This window comes from Drosophila subobscura, chromosome J, assembly GCF_008121235.1.
Source record: "Drosophila subobscura isolate 14011-0131.10 chromosome J, UCBerk_Dsub_1.0, whole genome shotgun sequence".
Lineage (NCBI taxonomy): Eukaryota > Metazoa > Arthropoda > Insecta > Diptera > Drosophilidae > Drosophila > Drosophila subobscura.
Genome location: NC_048532.1, coordinates 15,505,163 through 15,524,529, shown reverse-complemented (window position 1 = coordinate 15,524,529; position 19,367 = coordinate 15,505,163). Strand labels below are relative to the sequence as shown.

Here is a 19,367-nt window from a genome sequence, read left to right as displayed (position 1 = left end):
TGGGCTTTTATCTGCAATCTTTCATGTTGGATCTCATCTCTGCGGTGGGATCTTTCTGCTTCATTAGTCGAGCAATTAATTTCTATCTCCTCCAACAGCGCAGGCCTTATAAGGCCACAGCGAGAGTCTGGCTCGCAGCAGATTGAGCAACAACTCGACTCACAATTGATTTATTTTCTCTGGTCCAAAGAAAAGTGCAGGCTGCCACACTTCGTCATCGTCTTGTGGCATTTGGATTAATTTTGAAATATTGCACAGTGCCCCCGACACCGTCCCTTGCCCCTCGCTTAAGCGCATGTAAAGTAAACGATAGTTAAAGTAGGAGGAGCGAAGGGGGGCTGCCATGTACATGTATCTCTAGGGGACAGACCAGAGCCATAACCAGGGCCAGTGCCAGTGCCAGTGCTAGAGCTGCTGCTGCCACATGTGAGTCTCGTTTGTCGATGGCGCTTTGATTTATTACCAAAACGCTAATAAAGACAACAAGCTAGAGGCCGCCAGCGATAGAGTCAGCAGCAGAGAGAGCGCGGTGTGTGTGTGTGTACTGTGAGGCAGGATGTGCCTGTTGCCGCTGGCCAAAACGACAAATCGTGTCAGGGAATACTCTGGGCACTCGACTCTCAACTAGAGGGAGAAATGTATCTCTGACTGGCATGAAATGTGAGAACTTTTAAGTAGATTTTTATCTACAAAAAACTACAGAAACTGTGGCAAGTGCAACCCCCCTCGTTGGGGCCACATTTGTTGTCTAATTAGCCAGCTCCTCCTGCAGGAAATCATGGCACTGCTTGGCTCCAGCTTCATGACTTAGTGACCCAAATAAAGGTCTTCCTCAACTTGTTTCGGCGGCACCAGCAAAACATGTTCTAGCCGCAAGAGGGAGAACGAAAGAGTTCCAGAGAGAGAGAGAGAGAGAGAGCGAACGAGACACTTGTTGGTTGCATCATCCAGAGAGGCAACAAAAGGGAGGAGGAGTAGCTGAGCAGAGGAGGGGTGGGGTGAAGAGGTTATTGTACAACAAGCAAACGCGCGCCTGGCAGCAAATGATGCCATGTTATATATATTCCCGCTCCAACGTCCGAGTCTTTGGCATCGTCGTCTGCGGCACATTCGTGCAGCTCAGATTACTGCGGGGCGATAAAAATGACTTGCCAACTTGCACATTTGGCCAAGACTCCAATCCCCAAGCGAGAGCCACAAGAGGAGCAAAACGAATAGCAACACGGACAACCAGCAGAGTCCGATTCCGCGTCCGAGAGAGCTCTGCCCCACAGACAAATATTTAGATAGATTTGACTTTTTCATGTTAATGGCGCGCTTTCAGCTCGGTTCATAATTAATCGAGCGTCTGCGGCCAACAAGTGAGGCATTTTTATTTGCCACAAGAGTTACGAGGAACAGAGACGTGGACCAGAGAGAGAGACGGAGAGAGTCCAGCAAAAATACCAACACAAACGACATATTTTATGGCTAATTAAAATGACTTTTGAGATACTTATTGATGGATCATCTAATGGGGGAAACGAACTGCAAGATAAATTGGCAAAAGAATGTTAAACGCTGCAAGAAACGATGGCAGATACAAGAAGCTGGAATGTGCAGCAGGAATTAAAATATAGAAGATGGAATATGCCAAAAGAATGATCAATAAAATAGTGATTAAAAACCACAACAAATTGAACACCAGTTCGGAGCAATATTCCGTTGTTTTCCTATTTTAAATTGAAAATGTATTTTATTTATTATTTAATTTTTACCTTTAATGCTGGTGTTACCCCAAAAATTCTCATTTGTCTCTGCCACAGCGTGTTAACAACTTTTAATCTTTTCGGTTTTCTCATTAATTTTCGAGCACTTTTGCCATAGCCATAGAACATGATTTAGACTCAAATTCCGGCTCTCAGGCCATAAATAATTTTAAAACAAACACAAAATCATGCTGAAAAATCGACCCAGTGATAATAATTATTTATGAAATATGCACGCAAATACACGGTAAATTTTTTAATTAAATTCGTACATGCAACAAAACGTAGCTGCTGCTGGCAGTCAGTCGGGCAGTCCGAATGCACTCCAAAGCCTCATTTTCTAGAGCGGGTCAAATCGATAGAACTCCGGTTTATGTTTTTATTTTAGTTTTGTGCCGCCTTTGAGCCTCCCCCCCGACCGACCGAGCGTACTCGTTGTATTTATTAATATTTTGTCATAATTTTTGTGGGTCTCGCGCAACGTGAGAAATTATTTGTGCAATCTCTGGTTGCTTTTGAAGGTGTTGTTTTGACAAGCCAACATTATGCTGTAGCCCCACATAAATCGAGAGATAAATCTCAGTGCGATAAATACACCAATGCGGGTCAAGTGCAGAAAAGTTTAATTAAAAATCCGCGAGAGTGCGCGGGACAGCGTTTGTATGTGGAGAGTATGGGTAGCTCTGTATCTATGGCTTTATCTGTGGCATAAATTTATGGACACACTCACGCATTAAAATCATTTATGGCAGACACCAAACACCAAACGAACAAGCGAGCATATTCCGTCGGAGTGTCGGAGAGTCGGACAGCCAAGCCGATAAAGAGCCCGCAATCTGAATTTATTAAAATGCAATTTTCACGAGTTTTCCACAAAGTTTTCCCCCTTCCCAGCCACCACACACAAAAAGCGTTCAACAAGTGGGAGCTACAACTTGGATTCGACCAAGAAAAAAAAGTGTTGTGTTGCGTTGCTCTGTGTGGCATGGGGTATGGGGCATGGCAATACAATCAATTTTTAATAAATTGTAAAAATATCTGTACGATTGCTGCAGCATTTTGCATTTTCATATGCGTTTTTTTTTCTGGGGCTTTTATGGCTTGGCATTATTTAATGACAGCCCGTCTATCGACAGGCGATTAAGTATTTTGCTGGTGAAACTCGAGGGGGGGAAGGACGGGGGAAAAACTAGAGGGGGCTGTGAAATAAAGTGCAGGATGTGACCTCTGTTAACCCACTGGGATTGTCGCGTATATCTTGACTTTAAGAGACTTCATTATGCGACAGATTTCGATATCAATTTGCAGGAAGACTTTCCATCATTAGGAGTCCCAACTCCTCCTTGTTCCACCTCAGCCCCGTAACGATATTTATGACTGCAGTCAATATCCATCAAATATCCATTAAAATTACTATCCATCTATGCTCCATGCTCCATGATCCTACTCCATTCATGCCACAGGCTACACAGACTTACACATGCCTGTAACTGCCACAAAGATTGTCTGTCTATAAAACTTGCAATTAAGCCGAGTCGAACGCATATCTAAACATGTCGCCGCCGCCGCTGCCGCCGCCGCAAATGGAGGACGCCTTGATGGAGCCTCAACGTCTGCGACAATTCAGCGGATTGGATTGAATTGGTGGGGAGTGGAGTGAGGCACGCAACGGGTTTCAATTTCAGCAGCAGCCTCGTTAAAATCGGGTCTTATTAAAGGCAACGCGCGCGTCGTTTATGGCACATGAAAATCATTTAATCGATGGCCATATTTGGGTCCCCCTCCTGATATCTGCCGCCCCCAACCCACATGAACAGCAGCACGTCAAACGTTTTGTGGCAGACTCTTCATCAAATTATGTATGTGCCACCAGTCGAGGGGAGAGAGGGAAGGAGACGGATAAACAATTGCCATTCCGTTTTGCTAATTATGATCATGGTTTTGTGCTAATTGTGGAAATAAATCTGCTAAACAATTTCAATTTGTTATTCCGCAAAGTTCATAAATATTCACGAATCATTCTCTCACAGCTGCAGAGGGAACTCTAATTAGACAGGAATCGGCATGGTGTGGAGACCGTGACTGCGGCTGAGACTGCAACTTCGATTGCTAGTTCTGGAATTTAAATTTATTGCCGAGTGTGGAGAATATTCGCGTAATTGCAAATTAATTGCAAAAAGATATTAAAATTTAAATAGAAGTTGTAATAAGGGAAAAAGTATTTATGGAAATTCGAGTTGTGTCTTCTGGGACTGTTTTTAAATTATGAATTATTACATAGCTGTGATCTATGGTTAGCAAAATTCATAGAAAATTCCTTTGAGAAGGCGGCAGGTCCAGAGCGTCCCAAATGAATCTCGAAAAGCTTTTACAGAGCTCTTCTTTTAAGTAAATTATTCATGAATTCCCGCCAGTTTACTGAATGAACTTTGCATTGAATTCCCCAAATATTTCTCTCCTTGCTGACTCCACTCCTCTGACTCCAGCAAAATGTCAAATGCCTCCCTCCTCCACACCAAATGGTCGTACAAATACAAATGTTGATTGCCAATATTCACATTAATCTCCACAGCTACATGCGCTCCCTCCCCTCCCACTGATTCTCTATCAACAAATATCTCACGCCACAATATTTAAGATGCCAAAGCGTTTTGCGTATTAATCGCCAGCAGCGCCAACCCCAGAGTGGAGTGTTGTTGTTGCTGTTGTTGTTGCAGCAATCGTTGAACGCTGAACGTGACGGCAATTGAGTGGCGCCACCTGATGTTGCCAAAGCCAATAGGGGGGCTAAAACTCACTTTGAATAGGAAATTCGAAGAGTTAAACTTTTCTGGTGGAAAATTTAAGTTTTGTTTTCTCAAAATTCTTTCTTAAGTTTGATTTTCTCTCAGATTTCTTCACTGTGACGGAGTGTGACTTATGCGGGTGCAGAAAATGCAGCAAAAAACTGTACCAATTGCAACTGCAACTGCGGCAACAACGCGGCAAAACAGCGTTGCAGTTGTTTGGCTGCAACATGAATGACTCGTTACGCCTGACCTATGTTGGCCATTTTTTACAGTGGTTTTTTTTTTTTTTTTATATTCGTTGGGCTTTGGCCGTCGCCGTCTGCGTCCTCAATTGAGGCTCTCTAAATGGTTTCTGGTCGGAATGGTCTCTGAATGGCGTCCGATTCGATTATTCTAACATGAATTATAGTTCGTGTTCGTTGAATGGACAATTATGAATTTATCATGTTCAATTTTTCGACTACACAGATCGGACTCGTACTCGTACTCGTACTCGTATTTTCTGATCTTTTTTCTTGCTGCTCGTTTTTTTCCTGCCATCTAAATGTATCTTGCAGCAGCCTCCCCCGTCGCTACAGATCCATACAGACTCCTACTTCCATTGGCAATATCTATCTAAAGTTGTTTTCTCGTACATAATTAGTTTTTGGGGTCTGGCCACCCCTCCCGCACTGCCCCAGAGTCTGTTTGGTGGCTGTGAAAATAAATGTATTTCCCAATCGCCTTGAAGATTTATTCGCAGTTTTTTGCGGGGTGTTCGAAAATTGTGAAATTTATATACGCATTTGGGAAGGTATCTAAGATTGATATTTGGATAAGGAAAGAGTTTTCATGGGTTTTCCGGCAAGTAATTTTAAGTTTCCAATCATCAAAATTCATCAATACTTATTTTTCCCAATACAAAATCCCAAAAAATTCCTGAGTTTTCCGTACATTTTTCATGGCATTTTCTTTGGCAACACAAAAAGCTGTGCCTATGCCCCACCGCGGGGGTCGTCTATGCGCAGTACATTTATTGAACAATAAATTTCTGAATATTTATCGCGTAATTCGGTGACTGGTGAGTGCACTCGCCATCCCCCTGCGAATGATCGCATGCGGCTTGGGCATCAGTCATCCAGTCAAACAATAAAAAAACAAAAAAAAAACAACGAAAAGAAAAACAACACACATAAAACTTGAGCAATAATTTAGCAGAAATTGTGCAGCAGTAAAAAAGTATTTGTTTATTTATTGAATTTAAATAAAAACAAGGAAAAACAAAAAACAAATATTGCAAAAGAAAAACAAAAAAAAATTAAATAAAATCGAAATGCAAATGGAAATGGCGGGGAAAAATGCAACTGGAACTCTGGCTACGATTTCGCTTTCAACTTTGTTTTTATTGGCATTTAACGAGTGACTCGCCGCAAAACCCTCACAGCCAATCGTTCCGATATAACCGATAATATAGTGTCGTAAATCCCTGGCAAAGAATTAGTCACGGGAGTGCGTGATAAATTCACTTTTATTTGTCTTTCGTGTGAGAATGTAGCCCCCCCGGGGGGCATGCAGGCGCTCTGTGGATTCTTTTGTTGCCACAGAACTCTGTGCTGCCTTTGGTTTTTACTTTCTGTTTTGGGTCGTTGACCAATTCCATGGAACATTCACCTGAAATGAACTCCAAAAGTCTGTCTTTCCCTCCACCCAAACCAATGTCAAAGTTTTACTTTTTCTGGCGGCAGCCAGCAACCCGGACACCGGGCAACCCAGCAACCTGTTGTGGCGATTCTTCTGTGGGCCTGATTATGCAATTATTGGCAATCACTTTCATGCTCGTTTAGAGCAGCGGGAGGCACAATCTCTGCACACACCTCACCCCCGCTGCCAGTCTGCCCCCCAAAGAAAAGGGAAATTACATAAAAGTAAGCAACTAAATTTTCGCTTTTTGGATTTCTGCACGTTGCGCGGCACGAAAATATTCCAGACGCCGCCACAGCCGCCACGAAAATCGCCACGAATCGATCGCAAATGAGGGTTAGAGTTCAGCAGCAGCCACCACTTCGAAGGGGGGTGTGGGGGTACAGCCCGGAGTCTGCAACGTTTGCTTTCGGCCTTAATGGCGTTTCTTTGTGGCATGCCATGCCATGGCCTGGCCTTATTGTTTGCCAAATATTTGTGCCACATAATGGCGCAAGGCCTGGACTCTCTCTAGCTGGAGTTTCGTTTCGTTTTGTTACGGTTACGGCTAGAAGCTTCGCTTAACCCCATTTGACAGGAAGGGGGTTGGTGGGGTGTGTGGGGTGTGTGGGATACAGCGAACGAGTTTTGATGCTTATCGCTGGTGTTGGTGTTTTGTGGCACGCATGCGTTAATTGTTGCTGGCATGGGACAGAACAGCCAACCCAAAAAAGCAGCAACAAAACACATCCTGCGCGTGCCCCCAAACCCAAATCGAAACCCAAACACACACACAAACACACACAATACACACAATATATCAAAATCTAACACTGGCGCTGGGATATCGCATTTTGGCTCTGATTGCAACGGCATATAAATCATTCTGCTACACGCTCTAGAGTCGCCACGGATTTGGAGTCTCGGATTGGAGCTCTGGAGCTCTGGGTCTCTCATTTTGTGTCGATTGCAATCATCTTGGAAAAGACAGCACGCACGCGCGTGCCAGGATAAGCAGCAGCAGCAGCGGGAGAAGGCGCAGGCGGTGGCAGAGTGCGGGGAGGGAAAACAACTTCATTAGAGAATTAAAGGAAACAACAGCAACAAAAGTTGAAGGAAAACCATTGCGGGGAAAATTCATGAGCGCGTAAAAATGATTTACGCAAGGCGACAGCCGAACAAGTCTTTGCACTCATTTCAGCAATTTGACAATTAATCAATTCCCAGCAGCAGCAGCGGCATGAGGCAGCGGCATGAGGCAGCAGCAACAACTGCAACAACAATCGAGGCATTAGTCAGCAGGCAGCCAACACGATCTATAGATTGCCAGAGGATATATAACCCACACACACAAACTGAGGGCAGAAATACCCTAAGAAAATGTGGCTAAAGGAAGTTTACTTCTTATGGAATTCTATCAAAAGTTCTTCTTTTTTAATGGAAATTCATCACGTATGACTACACCCATGTTATTGGACAGTTTTCCCATAAAAATATAAAATATTATATTGAGTAAACTTACTTTTTGTATGTCCCATGGTCAAAGGTCTCTTTTTTAAGTTGTATATTTTGATGGAAGTCCTGTAAAAAAACAAAAGAAAGCAAGGCAAAATAAATATAAATTGAATACAAAAGTACAACCACAGATCAATTAATGAATTGACATAATTGAATGATGTTTTCCAAAAAAATTTAGGGGTAATCAAATATTTTCATATTAAAAGTCAATGCTAAATTTTCTTATTCCAGAAATATCCCGAAAATAATTTTAAAAGTATTTCCAATTGCACTTTGAAAGCTTTTGTTTCGAATTTACCCATTCAAGAACACCTAAAACATGGATCATAATTATAATTTTATCATACTTAGTTATTCCCGTATTGCATACCCCACAATTAAACCCATCTACCCTTCTGCATGCAAAAAGGGTAGCCAGTCACCTATTCAAAGTCTATCTGCGCAGAGTTGTTGTCTATTTTGAGGTCAAATGCCTGCGATTTTTACCATTTTCGTTTGTTCACTTCTGTCGTTCGTTTCTCTGTCGTTGCTTTGGGGTTCGTTGCCAGAGTTCAGAACGTGCGGGTGCCTGTGCCTGTGCCTGTGGAACCACATAAGAAATCTGTAGTTCGATCTATCCATCCATCTATCGATTCAAATTGCCTTTGTCTTCAGTGTGTGTGTGTTTGTGTACTTTGCTCGCTCGGCAATTGGCGGGCGACTAAGTGACATGTGACATATTGTCAACGCATTGGCCTGACGATCATTTGCATAAATTCCGCACAACACACAGAAACCAAACAGTGCAACAGTCATGGCAATAGCAAAAGCCTTACCTAGAGCCATGCAACCAGCCGCAGCCGCAGCCGCAGCCGACGCCAGACGAGGAGACAGACAGGCAACAATTGTGTTGACAAACATTGTTGCTACACATGCAACGCGTCGCTTGGCGTTTGCCATTGCCATTTGGTGACAAAAATGTTGCTGCCCCGCACCACAACAACAAACAGCAACAAGAACAACAACACAAAATGGCTAATTGTGCAAGCAATCGTTGGAGTACGTTCTGGGGCATGTGTCAGGCAGCTAATCAGCAATTGTTGTTGCTGTCAGTCCCGTCGTGAGTCGCCCCCAAAAATTGGTTCGCCACAAACCACTTTTGATAAGCCTGCCAAAAAGCCTCCTCGAATGTATGTGGCAGGGTGCAGGCGGTCAAAATGTTTTATATTAAATTTCATTAAATTATTAAAGCGCTTAACCCCAGCGGCAACCCCTGAGACCGCTGCAAGAGAAACACTCAGATACACACAGGCCATAATGGGGCATAACACATGTTGCTGGCAGCAGAAGAGGCATGGAAACTGATAGTTGCAAGTGCTTTGGGTTAGCCAGCAGAAGGGGTATGATGAATTGAGGCAGAGGTTTGGCGCGGGAGGAGGAAGTTGGAGGCAAATCTGAGCTGGCTCTGGGAAAGCTTCTAGGAAACCTCTGGGAAACACCTGCCTGAGCAGCATCAAAACAACTAATTCATCGAACTAAACCACAGCTATACATCCTTCACTGTATCCACTTCTAGCTGCCATAATTCTAATTCCAACACTTTGAGAGTATCTTCATCTTCGACTACCCGCAAAGCCTCACTCCACCTTGTTATGTTTCATCGTTATGTTTTTTGTTTGGCTGCCAAATAAATTGTTGTGTATTTATTGCATGTTTCACTCCTCCCCCGTGGCGTCTTCCACGGAGTCTGCTGTGGTGTGTGAGTGAATAATTTAATTCCGAATGGTTAAAACGTGACCAATTTGGTTTATTTACACGTATTGGCGCATAAATTGCACTTTAGTTTGTTGCACATTTCATTGTTTGTGGCAGCAGCAGCAGGGGGAGGGGCACTAGCACTAGCTTTCACTGTGCCACAAAATACTTAAATAAAGTCATTAACAAGCCGCCTGCAAAAAGGAGAGCATGCAACGCACTCCACCAATCACTTGGGGTACTAAAGTCAATTTTATGTCTTCATTCGAGGGAGTGGGAGATACTGCCACACGTTGCACGCTACACTCTATGCTCTACAGATGCCCCCACCGTGTTGCGTACAAATTACGAGGCAACCAATCGACAGCGGGGCGGCATCCTTCTATGGTAGGTTGCTGTTGTTTCTCGAATGTTCGGTGTTGCACGTGCAACGCAGCGGCATAAGTAAATTTGCATTTTAAGTGGAATTCTCGCGCTCTCTTCCACAAATAAGAGCTGCCCCTGCAACACGTGCCAATTAGCCGCGCAGCAATTTGGCCAAATTGCAATATGTTGTTACCTGTTAGGCGTTGACATTCGAGCAAGCGACCATTTTATGAAGTTGTCGTCGCCAGTGCCCCAATCGACACTCAGCCTCAGACACTACGAAAATCGACACTCCAGTTCTGCCTCTCTCTCTCTGGGGGATTTACGGTTCCATTTAGTGGCATGGAAATGAAAGGAAATCTTCTCTGTTTACCAATTAGTCGCCAAATGCTGCTCCAAATAACCGGGAAATAATTTGTATATTGCTACACACATCTACTGGGCATTTATCTATTAATTTGTTGAGTAACTAATCTGGAAATCCCCTTACATTTCCCATAAAAATCTCTTCCAATTCCTCACCCAATCCCTCTTGCAGCACCCATTCCGTAATGGATAATCGATATCTGTGTCTATACATAAATTAATATTATGCCGAAAATAATTATGCAACTTCTGGGGGTGGGGGTTAATATCGACGGCACAGAATCAATAAACTTTTATGCACGAGCTGCACTCCGATCCAGCACCAGCTCCACTCTTGGACGGCATTTTGTGTGTTTCAATATTTCTCTCTCTCTCCCCAGTGCCCAGTGCCCAGTGCCGGTGCCTTGCAACAATTTGCACCCAAAAGGCACTGGCACTGGCACTGGCACTGGCACTGGCACTGGCACTGTGTGCCGCCACCCATCACCCACTGCTGCGGACTGCCTCTGGTGGGGTTCAGTGGGTCAGCAGCGTCACGTTTGAAGCCGCAAGCACAGCACCACCATGCACCATGCAGCATGCAACAGGAACCAGTTGCAGTTGCAGACCAATTTCGTTTTCATTTTCAGAGTTTCACTCTCTCTCTCGCTCGCTCGCTGAAGGATCGTTGGAGGAGGAGGCACGGCACACAGATCGAAGCGTTGTTGGAGATTTTGTTGTTGCTTTTTGCATATCTGTGGCAATCAATCATTAGACGCAATCATTGAACGCCACATTAACTTGCAACGACAGCGGCAGCGGCAGATATTGAAAACTAATGCGCGACGCCCACTGGACAGTTGGTGCAACGCAGCAGCAGTGGCAGCGGCAGTGGCAGTGTCTCAAATGGTGGCTCAATGCCTCGTTAGCGGGGATTAGCAATTACCCAAAAGAAAAACATAAAGTGGCAGAGACAGAGGCAGATCTAGAGACAGATCTCGACGCAAAAGGCTGCACAAACGACAGCCAGATTGTCAGTCATTTTGTCAGGCGCTTAATTGCGGCAACAAAGAACGCTGCAGCAGCGTGCAACAACTGCCAGAGTGCAACTGGTAGCCACAACAATGACACTGAACCAAAACACAGCACGGTGGAAAAACGGTTGCGGCATGACTCAGACTATCAGGAAGTGAGGCTGAGGCAGGCTGCTCTGTTCAAAGAGGGGCTGCCACTGTGGAATAGATCTGCCATTCGATGGCCCCTCACTGCACGGTGAAATCCTTGACATAATGACCCCTTTTAGCGCTGCCAAAAGATAACAATGGAGGCAGGCATCCAGCTTCCAGGCAACAGCCCAAACAGCTGCCGCTTGGTCCAGCAATGGATATGCCCCGCAAAATGCCAAACGAGGCTGCTCGCTGCTGCTGCCTCTCTGGCCAGACAATGACGTCTAATTAGTTGCACTAAGGGGAACCAGGGGAACATGCCACAGCAGCAGTGGCAGCAGCAACATTCAACACGTGCATGGCGGCTACCGTTTGCTGCTGCTGCTGCTGCTGCAACATTGCTGCATGTTTCCATGTCTGCAGCAGAATGTAATTCAATCATGCGGCGCTGCCTTGGCGTAGGCTTTAACCATCGACTCATGCCTCATGCCTCACATGCTGCATGTTGCATGAAAGCGCCGCTTGCACAATCGATTGCATCGCATGGGGAGACGCACGTTGCAGACCCCTCTTCTGAGGTCAGCTTCCAATTTGCAGACAGCCAACCAGAGGGGCAGGGAGGCAGACACTTTCGTTGGAGCAAAAGCAAGGAGCAGGGAGGAGGGATCGGGGAGGGAGTCCAAGTCAAAACACTTGGCTGCCGCAGGGGAATGTTAAATGGAAGATTAACTGTGGCCATCTCTGGCCATTCCCTGCTGTTATCCTACTTTTCGGAATCGCTTTTTTAACTGCAGGAAATTCTAATTATTTCTCCACTCTCTGAGGATTATCCGCTAATGCCGCGCATCCGCTCGCTAACTCTGCCTGAGAATCGACCTCATTTTTCTTGTTAACATCTCTCTCTCTCTCCCAGCTCATTTAAATGTCTTTGGTTGGATTATTAACCTCATTAGCAAGGAATTTTCACTGCACAACTCCACACCGCTCCACTCCTCACGAGGTGTAATCGGGTTTCGGTTTTTCCCACTTATTAGAATCGTTGAATTATGGCGGCACACAGTCTTGTGGCAGCCAAACACTCTCCTACCATTCCATTCAATCCCAAATCCAAGCCCAAGCCCAAGACTGAGACTCCCAAGCCCCCAAAGTCCACCCACGCAATGAAAATGCTGCAAAATGAAAATGTTCATTAGATTTGCAACGGTTTCCAGCGCAACATGTAATCAGTTTTTTGTCTCAATACGAATGTACTCTGCCACAGGAAGGGTACATGCGATGGAGGAGAGTTCTTTGGCTATATTTTGGGAGGTTTGAGAACACTTCTTCGATAAAGAAATCCGAAAGGAAATACTTTCTGTGCAATTATTGATGTTCCTCTGTGAAATCCCACCCCAAAGCAGAGCATCCTGTGTTCGTTCTCTTCTGTTTGTCTTCTTTGTGGCCAAAAGCCTTTTTTCAGCAAAGACAATGATTATGTGTCAATATGCAAAAGGCGATTTACACGCAAGTTAAAGCAACTAAATTGTATAATAAAAAACATTTTATTATGGAGTCTGCAGCCGCCGCCGCGGGCCAAACAAATTGAGTGCCATGAAGGCAATAAATGGCTTGGCAGCAGCCAGGCCCCAGTACCCGTACACAGACCCGGTTCTAAGCCCAAAACAACGCACCTTAGTGGCAGCCAGCAGCAGCAACGCACAATGCAACAGAAGAGGGGCAAAGGCAGTGGCAAAGGCAGCGGCTTTGGGGGCAGAGCAGGCAGGGGAGTTGCATGAGTCACAGAGAACAAACGACTGTGGGCTGCCGCTGCTGCTGCGCCAAAAACAATTGTCAAAGAGTCTCTCTTTTTCTGTTTTTTTGTGGAGTTTTATGGGTCAACGTGGCGTATAATTAATACAACATCTTGGGCAACTTCCATTTGCCATTAGCCAGTCTGCAATTGTTGCGGCCAGAACGAACACCATCATGATGATGATGATGATGATGGTCATAATTAATATTTGGTGCCTGGTTTTTTGTTTCTGCCGCGTTGATAATTGTCATAACCTTGCCATCATTTCCTGACATTGATCGATTTGCCAACTTGCACGTCGCACGTTGCCTTTTGTCTGCTGTCTCTCTCTGTCTCCCTCTCTGTCTCTGTTTTATTTCTCCTTTTTTGTTGTGCTTATTGTTTTTGGAAATTTATGCATATAATTGATTTTTGCGTTTTTTTGGGAAGTCATGCTGCTGCGGAAGGGGCAGGGGCAAGCGGAAAAAGCAATAACAATTGCTGACCTGATTGAATGATTGCTGGTTGGTTGGTCGTTCGATTCGTTCAATTGATTCGCACATTTTCGGCATAAACAATTGCAAATTGGCAAGGAAAACTAGTTCAAGGCTAGCGGATCTCACTTTAAAGATCTCTATTTAGTGATTCATGGAGAAATCACATCAAATGGAAGATCTTTGATGTTTAGAGGGGACATTTAGGGATTCAATTTTGTATGCAATGAGATCTTTAGGGATCGGACGGGGATCTATTAGAGATTTGTCTACAAATTGGAGCAACTTTCAGAGCTTTGCATAACGATCTACAACAAATTGTTTGGGTAATTCACACTGGGTGCTGAATATTTCAATCTTTAAAAAATCTGAGAGCTTCAAGGATTATTTATTAATAATAAATAAATATTGATAAGTAATAAATCGATCGATATCCTGTAGAATTATGATCCTTAACGCTGCAATGATTCCTATTTGTTCAAAGGCTTTCCAAACATCAATCTACAACAGATCTTCAATTACTTTAGCTTCTTCCTACATCGATCTTTAGCAATTCTATCACCATTTAAAGATCTCCAAATTAATCACATTTCCATCCTCTGCAGAACATTGCAATGATTCATATTTGCCGAAGCACCCTGCATCCCCCTCAGCCCCTTCATCTGACATCAGCCAATTGTTTGATTTACTGCAGTTGATTCTCAGCAATTGCTGTTGTAGCTGCTGTTGGTCTTTGCTTTAAGACTTTTGTCATTTGGCCAACACACCACACACCACACACCTTTTAGCCAGCAGCAGCACATTTGTGGCACCCACTCGCTGGCCAGAGATTCCCATGGCTCTGCAATGTACGAGTACGAGTGAGTATGACACTTGTGCGGCAGTCGGTGTCTGCTGCCGGTGGCTTCCGCTTGTGTGTTGTGTGTGTTGTGGCTCTTTTGCGCCTGACCAAATTTGGCAATAAGCCAGCAACGATGGCTGCCCCTGATGGCAGCTGATGATGGCGCCCGCGCATGCGTGCAACAAATGTTGGTGGTGCACACTGCCACCATAATCATCATCATCATCATTTATTTTGATTTTAATTGTGAATTTTGTGTGTGTGCCTCTATGGCAAGAACTAGCTCCCCACCGCTCGCCTTGTCCAATTCGCTTCAAACTTTGCTACTGCTCTGCCAGCACCTGCCCACACCCTCTCCCCCCTGCTGTGCTCTACCTTCCCCTCTGCAGGTTGGACATATTGTGCATGTTCCCTCCACAGATTACATGCATAAAAAACGGTTGCTGTTCTCTTTTAAGTCTTTTTTTATTTTTTTGCTCTTTGATTTGTTTTTTTTGCTTTTTTGTTGTTTGGGCAAATCTTTAATGAATCTTTGTGCAGGTTTCTGTTTCTTTTTTTGCTTTCGTTTCTTATAGTTTTTTTCTCTCTCTATGCAGTTCTTTTTTCGGGTTGCGTGTGGGCCTCAAATCGTTTTTATTATTATTGCGCTTGTCGTGTAATTTAATTTATGAATCTCTGCAGTTGGAGGGGGTCTTGTACTCCCTACCTACCCCTCCTCTATTCCCTCCTCTCTCCCCATCTGTTTGTTGGTGCTGCATAATTTTCTAATGCTGACAAATGGGATTTGGATTTATGGCTTTTTTTTTGTGATTTGTGTTTGCCACGTAGGTGTTTTGGTCTGCCTGCCGCTGCTGGCTGTTTGTTGTTTGATTGAACGAAGATGTTGCAACCAGCCAAACCAGCAAACCAGCGAACCAGCGACCTCGAATGAAAAACATGGACTCTAAAAACTTTAATTGCGAAAATTTGTACTGTTGCTGTTGTGCGGGGCCTGCCTATAAACGAGTGCACACACCCGAGAGATTCGTTTGATATATGAATGCCCGAATTTTGGCGAGTATTCGGTTACAAATTACCATATTGCGCCGGCTAGTATGTGCCACGGAATCGATCTGTATCTGCATCTCGTTTCCCATAAACCCCGTGACTTTGTGGCTTTGTTGCCGCGCTTTGTGCCGCCTGCCTGCCCAGCCAACTCCCGTGCTGCTGCAAAACCGTTCTAATCTAAACTCATTATAATTAAATAAGTCACGAGTTTTGAATTTTAATTCAAGACTCCGACTCTGACTCTGAGTCTCTGTGCTGACAGACAGCAGCCAGCAAGTCAATGGCAATTCCCGTATTCTCTTTCGATTCTCTTTATTTTTCGGCTCTTTTTGGGGCAATTTTATCAAACAAAAATCGCACAAGCCAAGGTCTAAGCCGGGCCAGGCAGACAGAAACGTTAATTATATGGCCAAGAATAGGAGCTCTCTGGGAGGGTGAGGGTCGCTCTGGCCTGAAGGCACTAAAATTTGCACTTTAAGCAGCCCAAAACAGTAGGGGGAGGGGCGCGGGAAGTACCGCTACAAATTACTTAAAAATAAAATGAGCCAAATTAGCAGCAGACTTCACTTCACTCCACTCCGCTCCACTCGGCCCGGTCATGCAACAAAATGCTACTGATTTGGACTTGGATTTGGGAATTCGGCGGAATTTGTATCCGATTTCGATTTCGATTTCATTCCAAGTCAAGGTCTAAGCGAAGGTGTTGAAATGCTTCTGGCTGCTGGCTGCTGGCTGCTGCTTGGGCTGCTGCTGCTCTTGTGTTTGATTTACGACTGATGCCACTTCTGCCACAGCAGCGGCTTGAAAATTGCTTTGAAAATTGGCCAGGCCAGAAAGGAATGAGGCAAGCAGCAGCTAGCAGCTACTAGCAGCAACATAGAATTGGGGCCCAGGCCCAGGCCAAGAGAGCTCTTTGAGTGTATTAAGTGCTTTGATAGCTGCTGTTGCTGTTGTTGCTGCTGGCTGCCCCTTGGTTGCTGTTGTTGTTGGCTGCTGTGCCTGTGTTGTGCATTGTTGTGTCGATTTTGTGCGGCATTATGCAACTCACGACAATGACAATTCACGGCAGGACCTTTGACGACCTACAAGCGTGTCGGCAGCCCCTCTCCAGAGCGCCTCACACTTATTTTCGTTTTCATTTTCATTTGTGAAGATGCCAAAGCCAAAGCCAAAGTGGAAGTGGAACTGCAGTTCCAGTTCCAGTCTTCTATGGGGTCTTTGGGTTTCTCCAGTCTTTGGTTTCGGTTCTTTTTTCTATTTTTTTGTGCAGTTTCTGTGTCTGTTTCGCGCTGACTCGTATGACAAATCGACAAATCGATTTACATAGTTTTTGGAGTCTTGTTTGCGGTGTTGGCGGCGTCTCTGTTTCTGTCTCTGTTTTTGCCTTATGGGCTTGGGGGTTCATTAGGTTTGGCTTTGGCTTTGGATTTGTGGGCCAATTAGGTTTGGTTTTCATTCGATTCTCGCATTAAAATGTCAGACTTTAAGCAGGCAATGCCTCAAAATTCTTAACTCCCACCCCAACCCTTCAATATGTTTCCTTTCGTTCTACTCTCAACACAATCTATTTTTAGTTTCCACCATTTTCACTTTGGTAAAAGTAAACAAAATTTAACTCGTTTTCCCCTCCTACAATTATGGCCAAGCGTGGCTACTGTGCCCGCAAACTGCTCATCGAATCGGCCATCAAGCGGTACAAGCACCATTTCTGGCGCAAGGTTACACCCACAATGATGTACCTCGAGGAGATGATCCGCATTTTGCAAGACCTGTCCATGCAGGAGACATTCAGCAAGGCTGAGATTCTGGCTGTGGCTCACCATCGCTACCGAAAGCTCACAAAGGCCGAAAAGAAGCGCTACGTTAAGTTGGCTTTTCAGGTGAACGTCGCAATGTAAAGGCAAAATCTTTGGGAAGGACAACCGAAAATTGGCCGTCTGTTAGTTATATTTGTGTGCTGAGGATTCGCGTATAAAAAGGAGTAGTTTATTATGGGATTTATGGTATTTTTGATTGTCAGAGTTGAATTCTTCCAAAGGGAAGTAACCTTAAATGGTTTCCACTCTCCATTTGCATATTTAGCAAACAATTTCCCATAACTTTGATTGACATTCAAGCGATAACTTAAAGATTGCTCTTTAAAGACAAAACCCCATCCCTCCCCCTTGCTCTACAAAGGCGTAAGCACAGCAGCTGGCGATCGCTTTGGACGTACAGACGGACGGACAGAGTGTTTTCCAGAGAGCGACATGCTCTGCTGTTGACCATGTCCAATGTGTCCATGTCCGAGTTGAGGTGTCTGGCGGCCCTATTAAGAGCGTGGCATTCGAAATGATTTATATAATGCGCTGGCATTGTCTTTGCTGAGTAAAGTGATTGCAGACATGAGATAGGAGTAGCAGCGGACCCCCTGTAAGCCATGTTGGGGAGGTAACAGAGGGTTGGGGGTGGCAGACCATTGTCCGGCACTGTCCGGATTGTCAACAGCAATTTGACATTTGGGTTGTCACTTTTTTGGTTTGTTTCTGTTGGTTTGCCCCGACATTTAACACACAACATAAATTAGAAAAATTTGTTTGCAAAAATGAAAATAAAATCAATAAAAATATGTACAAAAAAATATATAAATAAATTTTAGAGCAAGGGAAAATATTCCAAAATTGATTTAGTGGCAAACTTCATTGCGGACAGGGCAACATAAATATAAAATAAATACTGGAGCTGCACTCCACGAAGACATTTCTATCCCTCTCTCTTGCAATTAAAGAGACTGCAATTAGCAGTCGAAACAAATTGAGTTAAATTAAATAAATTAAATAAATGCCTGGCATTTGATAGTCGCGGGGCAGGCAACATTGTATGCAGCCGCAGCGCGAGCCGCAATCATTTCAACAATTTGCAATACGCGTTCCCTCCCTCCCGACCGTCCGTCCGTCCGTCCGTCCGTCAGTGCAGTCCGTCTGTGGCGACAATTAAAAATCAGTTTTGGCTGCTCCACAAACGTCGGGGGCTCTCTGGAAATGCCTTAATAAAATGTTAATAACTTAATCAATATGCCATAAATATAAGCAGCAACAACTCCAGGCAGGCAGGCAGGCAGCCAGCCAGCCAGCAGCCAGCCATCAGCAGAAAAAACAAAGGCTGGAAAAAGCCTGAAAGGCTCCCAGGGACTGCAGCGAGGGGGCTGCTGCCTCAGCCTCTGTTGCTTCGGCTGCGGCTTCGGCTGCTGCAACACTTTTGTATGCGAAAACAGGGAAAAAATTATAAAAATAAATTCTTGAAACTTGTTTGCTGCATGCGATTACGTCGACAATCGACGATCGACAATCGACCATCGACGACGTCGTTCCCTGTGCTGTCTGCATCTGCGAGATCGCATGAATTTCAAAATTGTCGACACACAGCTGTGACGAATCTTGAAAAATCATTTGCCAGTGCAAGCGGAATGGATGCAGGAGGATGTGTGTGTGTGTGGATGTGTGGCTGTTGCCTGCAAGAGGGCGGACCATGGCACATGGGGCACTCACACATGCAGCGAGAGCGAGAGCGAGAGCTGCAATTACCACTCGATGGGGGCCTCTGATCGGTGGGGCCTGAAAACGCTTTTCACTTTTCAATAGCCATGCCACTAATTTGACAGGCGGGCGAGCAATCGCCATCACTCCTCCAGTTTCCAGCTTCAGTTTCAGCTCCGGCTTCGGCATCAGCTCTGGGGTTCGGCTCAGGGGTTCCAGCGCTCTGACAAAGTGTCTTGGTTAGCCATATACGAGTACTCTCGTACGTAATATTGATATAGTCGATGGGCGATACTCACAATAGAGAGAAGGAGAGACTCAGAAGACCAGAGGGTAGGGGTTTCATACAGTGGAAGATGATGGGAAGAATTTGT

The 19,367-nt window shown here is 44.7% G+C and overlaps 1 long non-coding RNA gene across 8 annotated transcripts in view; it reads right to left on the bottom strand.

The window, feature by feature from the left end:
• LOC117894203 overlaps positions 1-19,367 on the bottom strand; it is a 106,546-nt gene that overhangs the window by 55,006 nt on the left and 32,173 nt on the right. For 4 of the 8 annotated variants that reach the window (XR_004648851.1, XR_004648856.1, XR_004648853.1 and 1 more), the window contains one exon: positions 7,719-7,777. The exons of 2 other annotated variants lie outside the window; for them this stretch is intronic. This is a non-coding gene — a long non-coding RNA (uncharacterized LOC117894203). Of the gene's footprint in view, positions 1-7,714; positions 7,778-19,367 lie in introns of all 8 variants that reach the window. 2 more of the 8 variants (XR_004648852.1, XR_004648857.1) reach the window with 1 other exon arrangement.